Genomic DNA, 20,012 nt, shown 5'->3' on the forward strand with positions numbered 1-20,012 from the left:
AACTGAAGGAGATTATAGGAAGCACCAAGGAATGTTAGGCTCTCAACGCAAATCAGAGTCGACAGAGCTTGGCGGAACCCACACTGGCATCATTTCCACTGCCAGGAATGGTAGCAGAAACACCTTTCTTTAAAAGGTGGAGAGAGATTGAGCATGGCGCTTGAAAATATTTGCCCAAGGGTGGAAAAGCAAGTAGAGAACAAATGTGAACTCTGTGTGTAGCAAGAACTGGCTGGAAATGTGGCTGTGGTTCAGAGGAAGGAGACTAAATCTGCCCTCACTTGTCATCATTTGTGACCCTGTTTTTATTCATATGTTTCCTCTTTCATAAAGTGGTCTCTGGAGATACTGAATACCTACTGTGATTTATGAAAATGAGGGGTGCTAATATGCATGACTAGTCCCTAAAGTTAATCATGAGAAGATTTGAGAGTTGTCAAACAAATGAAAAAAATTGCTAATTTAAGATTTCCCCACTGTACAAAATGGATAATGGAGCCACATATTGGTAAACCACAATTACTTTAACAACTTGAGAATAGGCCACTGGATGAGTGATTTACAGTAGGGTGATGAATACAAGGCCCTTCAAATATTACAGAACTCCAATTCCCATCATGTTTGATCACTGGCTATGCTGAGTAAGACTGATGAGAGTAAAGGTCCTACAGCATCTCAAGGGCCACAAGTTCTCAATCCCTGATTTAGAAAATCCAGTACAAAACACAGATTCCACTGCCTTTTTTTCTTTTTCTTTCTTTTTTTTTGCTCTCATGGAAATCTTCATCCTACAGAATTCAAAAGGCAGCAGAAATTGTAAATGAGTGAAATAAGCTTTTGATTTGATTTGTAACCCAACAAATGGGTTTTTATTGTTAATTCTATCATACATGTAATGAAGAATTATACACATCAAATCCAAATTTACAAAATGTGTTAAAATAACATCAATCCAAGAATCCTGCTGTCACCAACCCACCCCATATATTACTTATGTAACTCATTACTTTTTCCCACTCATATTTAAAATTGACCAATCACCTTTCAGAAGGCAAGTCAGTTTATCTAGCTCTACCATTAAATACAGAGAAAAGGATATTTTCTAAACGACCTTTGTAGACTAGGTAAGGATTGGAATGATAACAGCATGGACTGTCATAGGATCAGTGCATCTGCAAATCACTATTCTTTCAATTTACGGCAAACCCCAGCTTTGATTAATTCCACTGATGTATCTGGCAATGTCTTAAAATAAATAAATAAAAAAATAGAAATTCTCTGTGTACCTGAAAAACACACTTTCAAGTCCTGGCAAGCAATTATCCTTCAAAATGAAAGCTAATGGCCCACGGCCCAGTTTTAGTAAGAAAGTAAAGTTGCAAGGACAACTTTAAGACTGTTTTATCATGAAGAGTTAAGGAGAAATAATTATAGCCTTGACTTTCTGAACAGTCAAATGAACATCTGGTCCTGCATGAGGTGTACTTTGAGGAATGAAATATTTTGTGGATTTACTTGTTCTTGATGATCTGTTGAACCAGGTCTAAAAATAACTATTTAAAATAATGAATTACTTTCAATTAATTTGTTTCCACACTCACAAAGGTGTCAGATCCTAAGCAGCAGCAAGCCTGGTTAGTACTTGGATGGGTGACTGCCAAGGAATACTAGGTGCTGTAGTAGGTTGTATTTCAGAGGATGGAACTGGCAAACCATTTTTGAGTACTGCATGCCTAAGAAAACTTATGAAATTCATAGGGTTGCCATGAATTGACAGTTGTGCGGAAGGCACAAAAACATACATAACTACATTACTTTATCATTTAGCAATGGATAACTGCACTCCCTTCTTCTATGTGGACTGCCAAAAAATGGGGAGAAAAAAAATGCCAAAGCATAATCTGAAGTGGCTGAAGAACACTTTTGGTTTTGAAAAATTGATATTTTTAAACACTTTAAACACTTTGAAAAATTGGTCTTTTAAATACCAAACAGTGTGAAGGGAGAGGGAATTTCAGTCTGTTCAGAAAGTGAATTGCCACTCCTGAAGTCTTCCAAAACAAGGGAGGTAAGGCCATTTTGGAAGGGCTGAGGTCAGAAAAACAGCCTTGGGGCACATCTAGCCCTATCCTGACTAAATACCTAACCCACCCACCCCCATCCACATGGTTTTTAGATAGCAAAGCCAGCATGGTATAGTGGTTTGAGAGTTGGACTATGACTTTGGAGACCAAGGTTGGATTCCCCGTTTGGCCATGACATCCACTGGATGACCTTGGGCAAGTCACATGCTCTCAGCCTCAGGGGAAGGCAATGGCAAATCTCCTCTGAAAAATCTTGCCAGGAAAATCACATTATAGGGTTGCCATAAGGTGGTAACAACATGAAGGCACACAACACAACATTCATGCACACAAGCACACACACACACATATTCCAAAGGCAGGTACCCAGACCTCCTGCCTTTGGGGACCTCCAACTCATTCTATTAATTAGAGCTTTTAACATCTTTCACAAAGCCTCGCCTTGATGGTGTCTCTGAGTTATAGAAAGAGCTGCAGTTCTTATTCAGCTCTTTTAGCTGTGGTTGACTCAGAGCTTTGAGAACTTACTTTTGGACTACAGAACAAACATATACACAAACAACCCCCATCTAAAAATCAGCCAGTTGTTAAAAAAAACACCACCCTGTTGAAACAGAGAGAAGTCTAGTCCAGACAGAGGCTTTGAGGCAGAAGATAGATTGGATTTTCCCCAGCAGGCTTGGTCTAAGACATGCAGTGAAATCCAGGCTGCTTGCTGGTCCAAATACAGTGACAGCTTTTCTGCAGCCTAGCCAGTGTCAATACACAGTAGAGTAACTGTTAAACCCTCAAGAAAGGATGGGGGAGAGAGAGAGACAAGGTTAATATGGCTGTATTATGGGTGCACAGCTACACATGCCACCTCCAGCCTCTGTCTACACATTAATTTGACACTGCTCAAAGGGCCTGTGTAGTGGGAATCTTTTAAATAAAGATGCAGGCAGTGACTACCCAAGCTGAAAATGGAGCCTGGCCCTATTTGGTCTCAAAGAAAAACAAAATCTCATTCACACTCCAGTTTTATAGCTACTAAACCCTTCAGTGTCAATCTTTGCCCACTTCAGTGCCAAGGAGTGCTTAACAGTTTTCAGCACTAGAGCATACCCATGAAAGAGCTAAAAACTGAGAATGCCTGCAGAGAGCACCTCCCTTCCCACTGAAGTGACCCATAGACTCATTTGTAAGGGGCAGTGAGGCAAAAAAAAAAAAAAAAAAAAAAAGGGTGTGTGTGCTTTGGCTCCTGCTGAAGGACTGATTCACATCTAGTTTTTAAAACAGATGTACTAAGGCATGGCTTTAAGGGGAACCAGAACTGTGGGGACCACCATACTTTATTTTATTTTATTTTATTTATTTATTTAGCGCTGTAGATTTGCTTGTTTGTACACCACTGAGGAGGAATATATGGTGCTTTGATGTAACACAGTCCACTTTTTGTGTCCTTCAAGAAAGGCTTTGAGGCTCAGGTCCCAATGGATATGGCCCTACCATTAGGCAGTCTGTAGTGAAAGTTTCAGGCAGCAAATCCTGGGTGTCAAGAAAGGATTGTTGTTGTTGTATGCCTTCAAGTCACTTTTGATTTATATTGACCCTAACACAAAACCTAACAGAGGGTTTTCTGGGGCTGAGAGTGTGTGCCTCACCCAAGGCCATCCAGTGGTGAGTCTCTTCAATAGCTGAGAAAGAATCAAACCATGATCTCCAGAGTTCAAGTCCAGTGCTCAAACTACCGCATCACACGGGCTCTCCCATGAAAGGATAGGGAAGGATATTGGTGATTTATTTTGTTATTACTCTTTTTTTTTAGTGGCAAGGGTGATAAGAGATGCTTGTGTAATATGCACCTTGAGTTGTGGATTGTATCTTTTGCTGCTCTGCCTAAGGCAGCAAAATGTCATAGGCTGCTCTTGTTCAGAAGGAATCTAATCTAGTGCAAAATACTGTGTATGCTTTTGAGTTCTCCAGAACACTTAATCAGACTAGATGGTAAAGAAAGAAGGCAGTGATGGCTGTTGGCTTCCATATCAGATGGGCAGTGAGTTTTCAGTGAAGATTTTAGTGCTGAACCCTATCCCATAAAGTCAAGTTCAGAACCTTAGAATCTCCTTCAAATTCTGGGCTAAAGCCCATGATGGGTTCACTGACCCAGTGACATGGAAGCCACAAACTGCCACTGGGGGAGAGGAGGAGGAGGAGGAAGAAAGATGAAGCCACTGAGTCTGCCTTGAATCACAGCCTTAAGTTGGAATGTGGGAAGAAGAATCAGGCACTCAAATTCACTTCTGCAAGATGCAATGCAGGCTTCAGTTTGAATCCAGGACTCTCCTTGGGACTGCTGGGATGAGGAAATGCACAATGCCTCATGCCTCATTTCTGAAAATAAAAAATAAAAATCCATTCAACAAATCCAGCCTGTATTTGATTTCATCCTTTGGTGAAGCACATGTCTTCTGTGGTAATGGAAGAAAGTAAAGATAGCCTTGTGGGTCCATTACAATTCCAAAACTCACATTGGGTAATAACTTCATTCAGCTAGCTAAAATGAGCACACTTTGCCATGAGTATGTGGTTTGCTCACAGAAGGTCCCAGGTTTGGTCTTTGTCACAGAAAGCCCAGAGAGCTCCTGCCACTTAGAGTAAATAATACTGGAATAAAAATAGATATACCATCAAACGTGGTGTAAGAGAGCTTCTTTTGTTCTTACATACTGAGCCCACCTCTTGAAGTTTAATTATTCTAGATGAGAGCATTATAATCTGCTTGTATGAAAGCAGGTTGTCCTGAAAGCAGTCTAGACTTCCTTCCACATGTGTATATATAAAGTGGTGATCCTAACCATGAAAGGAGTATTATAATTAGTAACAAGATACTTGGCAAAATGGTAAATAGAAGAAATAAGCTGTGTGCCAGAGTAAGTGTTGAGTTTACACGAGTTCCCAACCACTAAACTTGATGTGAGGAACTCTGGTATCCTAAGTTTCAGACTCTAGCTCTGATTGTCTCTAGCCATTGGCCATGCTGGCAGGAACTCATGCAGAATTCAAAGTATTAGCCAACACATTAACATTAAACCATTAAAGAACCAATAAATAATTTTTTAATTAAATAATTTAAAAAAAAAAACATTAAGGGAAAAAATAAAAACCCAGTTAATTGTCAATTGTTATCAATGCATTAGCAACAGCTCAATTGTTATTAGGGGGCTATACAGATTACCCTTAAGGGGTGGCATGCAGCCGCCCCTTTCCTGGCTGGATTGGGGCCGTGGCAACCTCATGCTATGGCCTCAATCCAGCCTCTAGAGAGTGCAAAAAGGAGCTGCAAAAAAGTGTCTCCTTTCTGTACCCTCCAAAGGGTGCCATAGCCACAGTAGCAAGGCTCTATGGTGCCCCTTCGGCGCTGCGTCATTTGGACACAGTGCCAGAGATTCGCCATGATGATGTGTGCCATCTGGATCAGTGTGTGCCAGAATGGCACCATGAGGGCAGAATTAGGGCAAGCACCCTAACTGTCCACAGGCCAGCACTTTCTGCCGGTCTGTATAGGGCCTAAGTCAGTAGAAAAGACTAATAATAGTCTCAAGTGGACCCAAACTTCACAAATTCTCCCCCAAAGTAATGAATTGCATTAACAGAAAATATTAATTCAAACATTAATGTTACTGGAACTTAGAATAATAAATTCAAAACCATAGTTAACTAATTAGGGACAATAAATTAATTTTAAACAAATTATTGTCAAGCTGGGCTCATGGGAGTTGGACCCAACCACATCTGCCGTCGCCACAAGTTCTCCATCGTTGCAGTAAAGAAAAGAGAATGGGGGAGAACTTGGTATGTATTTTTATTTAAAGAAGAATGGGATAATCATTGTCTTCTCCTTCTCTTTCATTGAAAATGTGGTCATTTTATCCGAATGCAAGAAAGCCTCTTTAACTTGTCCTCATTTGCCCCATGAGATTATTATTGTTTTCTGAATGAGAAAGATGCCAGTTTTGTTGCCTGTAACTTTCCAAGACCATGCAAACATTAGCCCCAGGGAAAGAAACATAAAAAGCAAGGCAAGTCTAAAGAAGATATCCATGTCCTACAAATTACAAAATGTGAGCAACAACCAAAAATGCACAGTTGTGAGCAAGTAGAAGTAACTGATGGATGTCTACAAGGGCAAACATATATCTCAAGAAACATTTCCCATTGGGCAGACTGAATGGAATAGGCATTTCTTAAGTTGTCCTTGGTAGTTTGTCTTTGCTTTTCTAGGGCTGTTCAAATTCTGAAATCCTACTTAGAGATAATGATGAAATACAAGACTGAAATGGCAAGCTTTAAGCAAATTTTAAACAGTCACATTTTCACATCTGGAGCACTATAAATACCATTATGTTACTGCAACAAATGGGATCATATGGGTATCTACACAATCCCATACACATTACCTCGGTGGTCAATTCAATACGGTTTACTCCTGAGTAGATATATATAGGATTACACTTTTTGTCCAGTATATATATAGGATTACACTGTTTGTCCAGTAAATTCCAGATTTTTAAGCAAATGTAGTTATATTGGTAGATTTCCATACAGCCATACAGCTGGAATGGAAGATACAGTGGGCCTTTATAGTTGCTAGAGTTGGTTCCAGCCCCCCCCCCCCCCCCAGTAGATACCAAAATCCATTTTGATGCTCAACTGCCATTATATACAATGGCATAGTAAAATGGTGTCCCTCATACAGAATAGCAAAATCAAGGTTTACATTTTGCAATTTATGTGGTTTTTTTAAAAAAATATATTTTGAATCTGTGGATTGTTTAATCTGGATAAAGAATCCATGGATATAGAAGGCCAACTGAACTGAAGACAAAACAACATTGCAGAGAGGCTAAACCAGTGGCACTCAGACTTTACCCTTGGGCCCCGTGTTACATCTGCATGCAGATATCGCACCCCCCAACTCACTGTAATACATGAATAAAAATATTTTGTGTGTATTTTCACTCACACATTCATATATATTCTTGCTTTTACATTTTATTAGGAAATAACATTGTTCAAATTAGAACAGTTTTAAGTAAATTCAACATCCAATATTTAACTCTAAACATCTAAATTTTACACACACAAAAGGCTGGGAAGCGAAGGAGGAGGGATTAGCCACTTGGTTAAATGATTCATGTGACTTCTCATGAACAATATTCTCTACTGAGTTTTCTTAGATGCAATTCTTGTTTTACCTTTTTGAATTGCATACAAACAATGAAAGCATACATGTGACACTAATTTTTAAATAGTGCATGCATATAGGTAAATGGGTGTGCCTTACCATAGTAACCAAGAAGGAAATGGGCAAGAATTACGTCCTTGCTTCACTATTGATTCAGGATGGCTTCTTAAAAAGGGAGAGAAACCCCAACAACTTTTGAATTAAAAACACTGACCATTTTCTTGAAATTTCCCTTCATTTGTAGAATGTAATGATATCTCTGTTTTTACCAAGTGAAACTTTTTTATTTTGTACTGATTTGAGGGCAGAACCAAATGTTACTGAGTGCTGAGTGAGAAATAATGTCAGTACTGATGGTAGTAATGCAATTTACAAACATTGTTGTCATCACATATTCCCATGTTGTAGGTTCATGAGAACCCTTGCTATAAATCAAGTGAAAGAGTTTGGAAACATTATACTGTACTTTTTGATAACTCCCAGTGGCCATGTTGGGAGTTGTAGTCCAAAATAATTACTTTTTCAAATTCTGGCAGGCCAGAAGGCATCTATTATTCCCTGTCCAACTGGACCTGATCTGTATATGCATTCTGTAGTCACAACCTACAAATATGGAAATTATATACCCACCAGATGTTGCTTGCATTTCCCAGCATTCCTCAATAAGACCTATGTTAGCTAGGGATGCTGGGAATTGCAATCCAAAAACAAATGGAGAGCTGCATAATTCCTATAAGAAAGTGATACTGTAATGGAAAGAATTAGGTCCTCAGATTGCAAATATTTGTTTTGGTAAGAATTACACATATAAGTGCCTAACACAGTGCCTTTGCATTCCATGTTTCATTTGAAACAAATGTCTTTGTTTGTGTCCTTGTTTGCATTGTGTAGTTTTATTTTAATTATAATTACTTGGACATTATATTGAGATGAATCCACAGAAGAGAGCAAAACAAGCATTAATTTGATCAAAGAATTAAATCAGCTTTCCTGAAGTCCACCAAGTAGCAGTACAGGTTTCCTTTGCCTTTCCTTAGGGTCCAAAACTTGCATGGGCAAAACGCAATCCTAGATAGCAAATCACCCTGGGTTATGCGTAAAGGAAAGGAAGATTTTTCTGCGTACTTTTAAGTTGTCATCCAAATAATGGCCTTGCTGTTTTAAGCAAGCTGAATGAGCACAAGACAAATATCTTGCTTGAAAGCACAACCTAACTTAATGCACCGTTAATAATGGACTGGGGTGAATTATCAGAGGAGAGAATAGGCAAGGGGTCAGAGGAGGTCTGAGACAAAGAAGGTGGTTGGGTGGGGGGAACTGGATCACAGCAGCATGACGGAGCACACCCCATTCGTACTGCTGTGGGATTCTCTGTAGATGAAGTCACTGACTATTCACGTGCTGGGAAAGTTATCTGTAGGACTCCCACCTAGTTAAAAATCAGAATGAATGAAGAAAGTGGTGGGAGTGGGAAACTCAGAGGCAAACAAAAATATACAGTAGCTCTGTCTTAACCTGTGATCAAAACTCCATTAGGGGCTTACAGTTAATAGTGTTTAAAATAACTTATTGGAAGTAGTTTACAAAATATGCCCAGTGCAAAATGTATGCATTTTCTTCCAAAAGGAGATAATTATGTGGTTGCTAATTACACTTTGTCTGCACATTTTAAAGCCTGAGGTGAATGTGTAATTTGAGCTGGGTTTTTTTTTTAAGTCTAATTGAAATGATACTGATTTGGCTTTGCACAAGAGGTTTCCCTTTCCCTTGTCTGGGCCGCATCACCCTCCCTTCCCCAAGCAAAACAAAGACACTTATAGGAACACACAAAACCATGTGAGATCTATTCTGTGCTTTCAAAATGGTCTTCAATACGTCATGCATGCTTCAGTCACATACAGCCAGTCCTCTTGTTTTATCTCAGAGTTGTTGGTGGTTGGTGGCTCCGGTCAGTGGGGTGAGGAATCCACTAGGAGTCTGAACTTTAAAGGAGTTATCCATCATATGGAACCCAATTCTCCAAAATATATTCAACATCTTGGAAAAACCCTTTAAAGTTCTGATTACAAACCAGAATCCAGGTTTTTTTAACCTATTAACACAGATGCCACCAGCTGCCTTTGAAGGCAGACATCTGTATTATCCTGCCAAGGAATGGCATTGATTTTTCTTCTGAAAGGGGATTCAGGAAAGAAGAAAAGAGTAGTAAGATGCTCCTCACTACTTGATTGTTTTGTTTTTCTTCCTTCCTTTTAGGAATTTCTGTCATCTCATTTCTCAACTTCAAACAAAGTTCCCAGGATGGTTAAAAAACAATAACAAAGACAATACAGACCACCAGCATATCAAAATGGCAATCTGTGCTGAACCAAAGGTTAACGTGAGTGGTGATACAATAAACAAAGGATTGCAAAGAGTCACTTGTCCAATATGGCTTGTACTGTTGGTGCAATCCTATACAGGTCTACTCAGAAATCAATTCCATTGTATTAAGTGGGGTAACTAGGTGCAGGATTTCAGCTTGATTCTCCCTTGCCACATACAGCTTAAAACAGTAGTCCCCATGCTTTTTTTAGACTACCACCACTTTTCCTCTTGGGTGATAAACCTAGCATATTCTAATGCCTGTTTCTTGATATTAGGGCTACTGTTTGTGCAGCAGCCAGTTGGCCAGTGGTGTCTGCCACAGCTCCTCACCACCTCCGTTTCTGCCTCGGCCTCTCAGGTGCAAATACAGCAGTGGCCCAGGTCTGCTCCTCTCTCTTGCTCACACTGGCCTTACAGCAAAAGGAAGGCTGTCTGGCTGGCTCTTTGGTTGCTGCTCCCAGGGTAACTACAGTCTGCCCTTCTTATACATGGATTTTTTATACATGGATTCAAGCATCCACAGTTTGAAAATGTTCCAAAAAAGTATAAATTTCAAATATCAAATTTAATTTTCCATTTTTCATAAGGGACACCATTTTACTATGTCATTATATTTAATGAGACTTGAGCATCCACGGATTTTGTTATACATGGGGGATCTTGAAACCAAACCCCACGTATAACAAGGGTCCACTGTATTTGCAAAAGGAACAGCAACCAAGAAGCTAGCTGAGCAGTTACTGAGAAGTCTCTTGCCCATGCTGACATGAGCAAGAGGCTTCTCAGTCACTGTTTGACTGGTTACTTGGTTGCTGCTCCCAAGGTGACTGGTTGCAAAGGGAGAAGCTTTTTCTGGCAAGGAAGGTCTCTCAGTCCTTGACTGGGGCAGAGAGGTACACAGCCAGCTTTTCTCCCAGCTGAAGAAGGACTCAATCTGAGAGAGGCAAAGGGCTCTTTCAAATAGTCAACCCTGGGTACTCCCCCCTCCTTCCCCAGAGATGTGCCTTCCCCCACACAACTTCAAGTCACTAACCTGACAATCACAAACATTTTTCTTCTGCTACTTCTTCTCTTATAGTGTCTGACAAAAGAAAGTAGGAGCAGCAGCACAGCTCCAACCAAGTCCAGGGCAAAGCTCACAAAGTTTAATCAAGGTTCCAAATCTGAAAGCTCCTTTTTTGCCTCACAGACAAGTGGTCTAACATTTCATCCTCATCATGGTCCTAAAGGCCACTTGTTCCCCTGGTCCTTCTTGTAAATTGCCTCCACCTTTTCCCTCACTGCCCCCTAGGATGTTTCCACTTCCTCCAGGGGGGCAGTACCACCCACTCTGGTAATCACTCGCTTAAAACAACCAAAGAACCAAATGTCTGGAAGATGTAGTGCGCAAACAGTGCATATATCTGTATATCAGAGCTTTTCTCTTCTTCAACACCTTGCATGCACAGAATTCCATGTGTGTTGGTAGCACACCTACTTTATGCCTTTATAGCAGTGTTATAATAGTGTAGCAGCACTGACAAGTGCTTCAGTATAGGAATAGTGTTTCCCTTCTACAGCTGTAATGAATGGAGTGGCTCAAGGAGCTAACTTACATAAGAAGAGGGATATGCATTAGCTACAAAGGCACAACCTATTAAGAGACAACTTTAGCAATTGCTGTACTAGTTGAATCCAGAAAGAATGGACAGTCATGGAACTTTAAACACCAAAGCATGTGGTTGAAGTGTACTAGTGTAACCAGAATTCAAAGAAAGTCATGTCAGTTCCATGAGATATCAGCAAAAGGCCCTGGTTGCCTGTGCCAGCTGCTTCTGATGAAGACACAGGAAATACCAGCATGAATAATGATGGAATAATGTGCTCATTACACAGTTTCCTAACATCCCCTGTGGTTGGAGGTCAGCGATACACCCTAATTCAAACTCATTTATTGTAAATTGAATAGTTATTACTCTCTTAAAACTTGGATCTTTGCTTTCAAACCCCTGGGTTTTGTTCCCCAGCTGTGTCACTGGTTCACTGCGAAACCAGCAGCAAAATGGGGTCATAAAACCTTCACTGGAGGTGCTAGTGAAAATGAGTTCAAGCCTATAAGTTGCTCAAACATCTCCTGGTGGATATCTGTATGATGAGACAAAAGCATTATTGTTCTGCCAAAGAATCTGGATGCTTATTTTGGGGAGGGGGTAAATATGAAGGAAGAAAAGGCATTCACAAATGTGGTCTTGCCCATTGTAGCAATATTTAAAAATCTATGTTGTAATATCACTCCTTTTTATGGTTTACTGAGCAACAGGACAGAAAACCTTGGTAGAAATTTCCCCTTGCAACCTCTACAGCCTTTTCACTTATTTATACAGTGAAATCAATGGAAGCAGACAATCTAAGGACAAGTCCCTGCCCCAAAGAACTTAGAATTTAACCTTAATTTTTCTTGTCATTTATTTACTGCATTTACACCTCACTTTTCATTCAAGTAACTCAAGGTGATGTACACTGTAGGGATGGAAGGGCCACTTTAAAATGTTCAAAAATATGTTTCACGAGTGTCAAGAAACCCTGATGAGCAGAATTCTAGACTGATGGGAATTTTCACAGTTCAGCACTTATTCTGTGAAAAATTTTGATTATTTTTTTGTTTTTATTTTCATGGAAAACAGCATTTTATGTGCAGGGAATAGTATACTGTTTTCTGGGCAAAACAAACAAACAAACAAAAACATTTGCCTGTTTTGTGTACAAAATGGCAAACAATCTTAGAAAACTGTGCGACTTCCAAATATTTTCCCAGTGCCGGAAGAAAATTTGTGCAATTTGTTGCTCCCCTTCATAACAAAATTAACAAGGATCTTGGATATTTTCTAGTCCAGCTCCCTGCACAGTGCAAGCTCAGTAAGGAGAAGCATTAGGAAAAGTGAGTCCAGGATTGCTCCCTAAGATATTTCCCATGCTCATCACAGTTCAAGTTAAGAGAACACTATGCATGGGAATCCTGTGGCATACATATTTTATAGGCATTCTGAACAGCTGTGAGATCCAGCAAAGCATTTTATGTGGAACAAAAGGCTGCTACTCTGGCTACAAAGGGGCCTGTCAGATCCTTAAAGAGACAGCCCAAGCTCCAGGTTATGACCTGGCAACTCGATCTGCAAAACACTCCACAACCATCACTGGTTACAGTGCAGAAGCTACTAAAGAACTGCAAATCCAGAAGAGCAGAAAATCCAACCTGGAGGGTTTTTTTAAATCAGCAGGTCATTAATTCTGCAGGTCCAGAGCTGCAAAGTGCTAAGAGCCTTGGAAACTACTTCATTGCTTGCTTTTGATGCCAAGATTTACATCTAACCACTCCTAACAATCTGAAAGTTATTAAAGAACAATAAGGCCACAAGTCTTGACTGCACTACCACCATCCTTTTTAGGTTCGGCTTCTCCAACTTCTTCCCAAAAGGAAGTACTTAATCAGAATAATAATATCCTGAAAGCGTCACCCACGGCAGTGTAATTTTAAAAAGCTCTCTTTTTATCATCACACACTGAAGGAGGGGAAGAGAAAAATTAAGGGAGGGAGGGATCAAAACTAGATAGGAAATTCCACTAGAACAAGTTGGCTTGTCTCCTAATCGTACAGACGTCTGCCAACTCCTCTAGAAAGCAACTAGCAAGCAAGGGGAGGGAAGGAGGCCCTCTAGACTAATTCAGATCTGAAAATGTACTGGGGGCTTGCTTGCTGTAATAATTCTGAAGGGAGAGAGGAGGCCCAATCCAATAAAAGGAAGTTTGCTTTGTTGGGAAGTTAGCATTATATAATGTTGCTATTGTATTAAGAGATGTTGAAGCAATTTTGCAGAGAAAACTACTGCACTAGGCTATTGAACGTAAAGAGCCAGATGGAATCTAGAGCTCATTCTTTCAACAGCTGCTTCAAAACAATCAGAAAGAGGTTCAAACTGGCCAGTAAAACTCCTGGAGTGAAAATAAGAGGAAAAGATTTTTAAAAAGGAAAGCAGGTGGTTGCCCAAAACAGGTCACCACATTAATAGAGGTTTAAGAGCAGACTGGAAAATCCCCATAACTGAGTGAACAATCATACTGAAGAAAGGGGGATGATTTTCTCAAAAGAAAAATATTGCCATTTTGTTTTTCACAAAATTTATAAAATCATTTAACATAGATTTATTTCTGCCAATTAGAGTTGCCATAATTTGCTACCACCAAACCAGGACAAAACGTAGAAAAAATGTAGGACAAAATGTAGGACAAAATTTCCCCCACGTGGCTCCCTCGTGGGCAGAGGAGCTGTGGAAGGGGGCCTCGGGTTTTGGCCACTGCCACTCTGCCACCGCCCGCGAGAGAGCTGTGGCAAGGCCTCCTTGTGGGGTGTAGCCAGCTGGCTAGACCCCTCCTCGCAGCTACCTCATGGGTGGTGGTGGACTGGTGGCAGCGGCAGCAGCAGCCAAAACCCGGGAAATTTTAAAAAGTGGGACGAGACCTTCCCCAAAACCGGGAAGGTCCTGCCCAAAAGTGGGAAATGGCAATCCTACCACCAATTCATAAGCACTCTCCTGTTCATAACATCATGAAAGTAAAGAGATAGGTAGGCAGCACTTAATACCATTGTGGAAAAGTAGGACTCCCACCAAATGCACCACCTTGGCTGCTCCCTAGATTCAGGAGCTCCCTAGAGGGAAGGGAGAGAAGCAGACCCAATGTCTGGCCTCAAGTTAAAACCTCTGCAGCCAGACAGGGCAAGAATGCCCAGAAAAGACCACCGACAAGCTCTAAAGGGAAGGCGCTGGAAGGCAAAAGCTGCCAGACAGGAAAACTGTTCCAGATGCATTATTGAGCCAGAGATGCAGGGGAACAAAGGGCTGTGAACCAGGACTTGTTAAGGCCTTTCTTGGCTGCCTGGCTTGGGATGACACCCAAGATAGCTGCAAACCAAGAGGAGTAGCTGATGTTACGTCATAGATATTTTTCTTTATTGCTTTGTTTGTGTTTTTGTTTACTCCCTGACACTCTAAACCTTCCACATTATCCTTTCCTGGGCTCCTCATCCTGTAACTACTTACAAGGATCCTTCCAAGATCCATATCCTAAAGCTACTTACCTGTTTGCCACTGACGCTCATTCTGCTACTACTTTCACTGGTGTATTTCCCATTTTCCTTATCTGCACACTCTCTTAGAACTTATGTGACAGGTTATGTATGTGATTGAGAGGTCACACAAGCTAGAAGATTTCAGGTACTCCTTATGGAGGCTACTTCCTCTGTGACAGTTATATATCTTGAATGCCTGAAGAATTCCTGGCTGACTCTGGATTACTCTGCACACATTATGCCATTGGATAGAAAAGGTTTCCCCTTGTTGACTTGTCTCTTTGTGTGTGTCTGATGATTTGGGAGAAGGGCTATAACTCAGAGGTAGTGCACAAGTTTTGCACTGAAATGGCCTCAAATGCCATCCCTGGAATCTTCTATTAACAAGATAATGTAGATGGTGACAGGAAAGACCTCATTGTAAACAGTGAGACCTTGAAAAGTTGCTGCTGGACAGAGCAGGCAATGCCAAGACAGGCAATATCAACACTCTGACATATTTACAAAACAGCTCCATACACTCAACATGGATCCATCATAATGAAGGTGCTTCTCATAACTTTATCCACATACTAAGCATCTGTCAACCCCTAAATTGGGGTTGGAAAAATATTGTCAGTGCAGCCCTCCCAGGCCCCCAAATCTCCCTGAATCCCTCAAAAAAATTAAAAGTTTTTCTTGAGTTATTTTGGGGTGAAAATTGTCTGAAAATTACACTGAATCCCTCCGAAATCTGTGTAAACACACAACTACCTCTTGTCAAACTCCCACTAACTCTCAAAACATCTTCTTTCTCTTCCATTTTTCCTATACTTTCTTGTGACAGAAAGTGGTACAACATTACTTGGGAGGAGATACAGAAGGAAAAGAAGGTATTTTAACAGAATCTTACAACCTATTCTGCTATGCTTGGAGGAGGTGGCCCAGAGTCGGGCATCAATGGGATAGAAAAGTGGCACCTGACTCCCATGCAAATAGCCACCCTTGCCATAAATCATCAAAAGCCATGCCAATTTGGATGCTTATTTCTTATTAGATGACTGGGCAAGCTGTCAGGGGATTTTAAAAAAACTTCAGGCCACCATTTTATTATAGAGATTTCATTGCATGAATGCATTTCTTCTGTACCAGGTACCTTCTGTCTTATCAATTTATACAACAAATTGGTTCAGAATCACTTTCTCAACAACCAGGCATGGTGTGGCACTAAGGTTCTTGGAAAAAAATACACTGTCCTTTAGTACTTGTATCTCTGACAGATATTTCTAGATTACTATTGGGAAAAACCAATCTGACCAACCAAGTCAAAAGAATCAAGAACTTCACTGACAAAGGCTCCCGGGATTTCATGCCCCAGTGCTCTTCCTGGTGAAAGCTGGATTCCTGGAACCCATTTGCAAAATGTGCTGCATGTCTGGATCAAAGCAAGGATCATAGCTGTCCATCTACATCCTGCAATGGGCCTCTTCAGATGGGCTAAGCCACAATCCCCTTCTTATTCTTGCTTCGGTGTGGCTAACATTGAGATCAATGGCCTGCTTATAAAAGATCTAGCATGACTTTTATAGTGGAAGAGCATGGTCCGCCAAGGAACACATTCTTGCAAGAATGCCCTAGAGCCAAGCATAACTTCATGAATAGAGGTGTGTAGAAATTTCACTCATTACCATGACTGGCTCACCCACTTTGAGGGCACAATTTCAAACATTCTGTGAAAACATTCCCCCCACTTTTTTGCCAGCAGAACCATTTGTCAATGCAGAATGATTCAGCACATCCTTGCAGGGTCACCGATGAAATAGAAGAAGATACAAATCAGCTATTCGAGCAACAAAAAAGATGGAGAGGAGCTTACTGGATGAGGTTTCATAATCTTTGCCATTAGTGTAATTCCCCATGAATTCTAGAGAAGATTCTAGGCTGAATTTTTGGTTGCCTGAGGCTAGAGGATAAACTCAAATTCCCTCTCACTCCATACAGAAAAATTAACCAGGATGATAATTGAAATCTTACTCAACACCATTAGTGGGATAGTATCTTCCACCACAATGGAGGACAACTGCCTAGTTTAGTAACCACAAATTAGGTTGTGTAGACTGTACATTTCTGTTCTCAAACATCTAGCAACTGCCCCCCTCACCTCTAGCATGTGCTGCCTGAGGTGTTTGCCACATTTGGCCTAATAGTAGGGTTGACCGCAGAACGCTCATGCAATGGTGTAGATACAGGTGTCTGGGATATGAAGCTGTAAGGGAAATGGTGAATAACAGCATTTTTATCTGCAAAAGTGACTTATTAAGTAGATGCAAAGGCTTCTAGTGAACTTTCTCCCTCAGGCACTACTAGTAGAATGCTCCACTGGCCCACATTACTGGGAGGAATTGATGGTGGAAAACATTTGCTGATTCACTACCTTCATCACCCAAGCCCAGACTTTTGAAAAATCTCTTAAGTTGTGATTTAGCTCAAAACTTCTTTTATTCACTAGTAAATTTGGGTAAGAAACAAGAAGCATCTACTACCTCTTCCCCTGCATGTTTGTGTGTCTAGTACTGATCTCTGAGGATGTGGGCAGAATTGTTTGAGCTCTGAGGCTCGCCACTAGGTCCTTTTGGTCCATTTGGCTTCAGGAATCTACTTGGCTTAGGTTATAATTGTATTTTAGGAGGGGCTACTCTGTACAGTGCTGAAAAATTTAAGTGATTTATTCACATCCAAAGAGGATTTATCTGGACTAAGATGAAGTGAAAAATAATCAGCTGGTCTCACATCAACTTTCCTGGGAAAAGGTGATCAATGGATCACCTTATGAGAGCACTTTCTGGTCCAGTTTTATTGGATGAGTTTCAGATAGTACAGTCCAAAGTTGTGGACATGTCTTGGATAGGTTATGTGTAACTGCATGAATTCTTCATGGCTAGTGGAATCTATCAGGGAAGGGATGGAATGAGTAGATTAGCCAGGTAGGGGACAAATGCTTATTCAAGAGATAAAGTCGTTCTGGCTGTATGAAAGAAAAAGCATCAGTAAGGCAACTCCTTATAAGGCCTTATTGAATTCGGAAGACCTGAATTATTGTAATTGTTAGTTGCACAGATGCCTTTCCTGGGCAAGGCCCTTGTCCAGATCATCACTGGTTATCTCCATGCATTTTTGGGTAAGACTGGATCCCTGGACCTAGTTGAATGGTAATCAGCACTTATTTGTGTGTTCTGCTTGATGATTATCACCCTTTATGATGATTTGTGTAAGGAGAAAGAATGGGGAAGTATGCCCCTATTGACCCTCCTTGATCTCTTGGTGGTATTAGAGTACCATGACATCTTTTTGAGTTGAGAACTGAGTTGAGAACTGAGGGGCACTGCTCTGTGGTGGTTCCACTTGTGGCATTTGTGGTTTTCATGTTGGTCGGTTGGTGAATCTGCTCTGGATTTTATTCCAAACTTTAAAGGATTTTTCCAAGGCACTGAACCCATTTTGCTGGTAGGGCTAAGAAGTCTGGGTAACTCATTTGAAGTTCAGTCTAAAATTATCCCCTATCTTGTTTGACCTCAAACAAAAAAATGACGAGGTTCCATCTATCCTCTGTTGTTTTAAAAATCTCTGTGGATATGCTAGGAAGTATCTGGAAGTCACCTGACTACTAGAACCTATTTTCATACTCTTCCAGCTTTTGAAATTATTCAAGGAATTTATTTTGTACATTTTGAAAATTTATTTTAACGATAAGCCTGTACAGCTCTTTAAAAAAGAAAAGAAAACTAAGATGGTGAAGGTGATGAATTTCTGCAAACTGTACATTATATTTTGTACTTTCATGGTGCAATTATACTGTATATACCAGTGATGGTGAACCTTTTTAAAGTCGCGTGCCGGGGGCGGGGATTCTACCCCAGGATGGGTGCTGGGTGCTGGGGCGGAGCTTCTGCCCCCTTTTCAGAGGGAGGGAGCCTCTGGCTCCTCCCCCGGCATTTGCCGGCCCCTGAGGGTCCCTCCTGGGGCCGTCAGAGGCCGGCAAAAGGGCCCTCGCCCTTCCTTTGCTCGCCGGGAAAGTGCTCCGCAGAGCCCTTTCCTGGTGAGCCAAGGCAAGCCGGGGAAGAGGAGGAGGCCCCTTGGCACCGCGGCAATCGCCGCGATGACGGCCGGCCCCCGCACTCCTTCCCAGCCTGGGAGCAGGCTGAAGCTTCCTCCCAAGCCGGGGAGGAGGATGGGGCGGCTGGGCACGTGTCCCAGCTGCCTCCTCTTCGGCCTTCACTAGCCGGGAAAGGGCTCCACGGAGCCCTTTCCCAGCGAGCCGAGGCAAGCCGGGAGGGAAGAAGGCTGGGAGGAGGAGACAGAAATGCACGCGCCTCTGTCTCCTCTTCCCAGGCACCATTTTCTGGCTTCCCACTGTCTCAGAGAGACAGCGGGAGGCCCGAAAATGGCAGGGAGGAGGCGGAACAGGCACGTGCCCGTTCTGCCTTCTCCCTCGCCCTCCCGTGCCTGGCAAAACAGCGCTATGGGTTCGCCATCACGGGTATATACATACGATACATCCAACTTTCTCCATAAGCTGTTATGCAGTTAACTGTAAAATGCCAAGGTCATCTGTGGTAAGGATCACAACTTGGAAAAACTGCTTTTTTGGGGTTACAATTCCCAGAATGCCCCAACCAGACTTGCCATTCTGGCAGTTGAAGTCCCTAAAAGTAATAATTCCCAACTCTGGTGAGGCTGTATGATTGATACCAGAGGATACCCGAGTTATTTGCGGAAACGCCTCTCCCTACACAATCCGCCCTGCACTCTCAGAACATCAGGGAAGTATTTACTGGAACATCATCATACTACATTAATGACAACTTCCCACAGAGTGTTTACAGCAGCGATTCCAAAATTATGGAATAGCCTACTGGAAGAGATCCATTGCATCACTACCTTAGAGGCCTTTAAGAAGGCAGTCAAAACGGATCTCTTCCAGCGGGCTTGTCCATCAGACTTTAGAAAACCCCTATAAAATATTCCACTCTCGACTATGATCACTGACTACTGATAAACTATAGTTTTTTGTGGATTTTTCGGGCTATGTGGCCATGTTCTAGCAGAGTTTCTTTCTGACGTTTCGCCAGCATCTGTGGCTGGCATCTTCAGAGAAAGATGCCAGCCACAGATGCTGGCGAAACGTCAGAAAGAAACTCTGCTAGAACATGGCCACATAGCCCAAAAAACCCACAAAAAACTATGGATGCCG

At 41.5% G+C, this 20,012-nt stretch overlaps 1 protein-coding gene across 1 annotated transcript in view; it reads right to left on the reverse strand.

The window, feature by feature from the left end:
- The window catches only part of GLI2 (GLI family zinc finger 2), a 302,294-nt gene that overhangs the window by 105,910 nt on the left and 176,372 nt on the right, over positions 1 to 20,012 (reverse strand). The window lies entirely within an intron of this gene.

This window comes from Sceloporus occidentalis, unplaced genomic scaffold (assembly GCF_023333645.1).
Source record: "Sceloporus occidentalis isolate IW3139 unplaced genomic scaffold, rSceOcc1.0.p SCAF_4, whole genome shotgun sequence".
Lineage (NCBI taxonomy): Eukaryota > Metazoa > Chordata > Lepidosauria > Squamata > Phrynosomatidae > Sceloporus > Sceloporus occidentalis.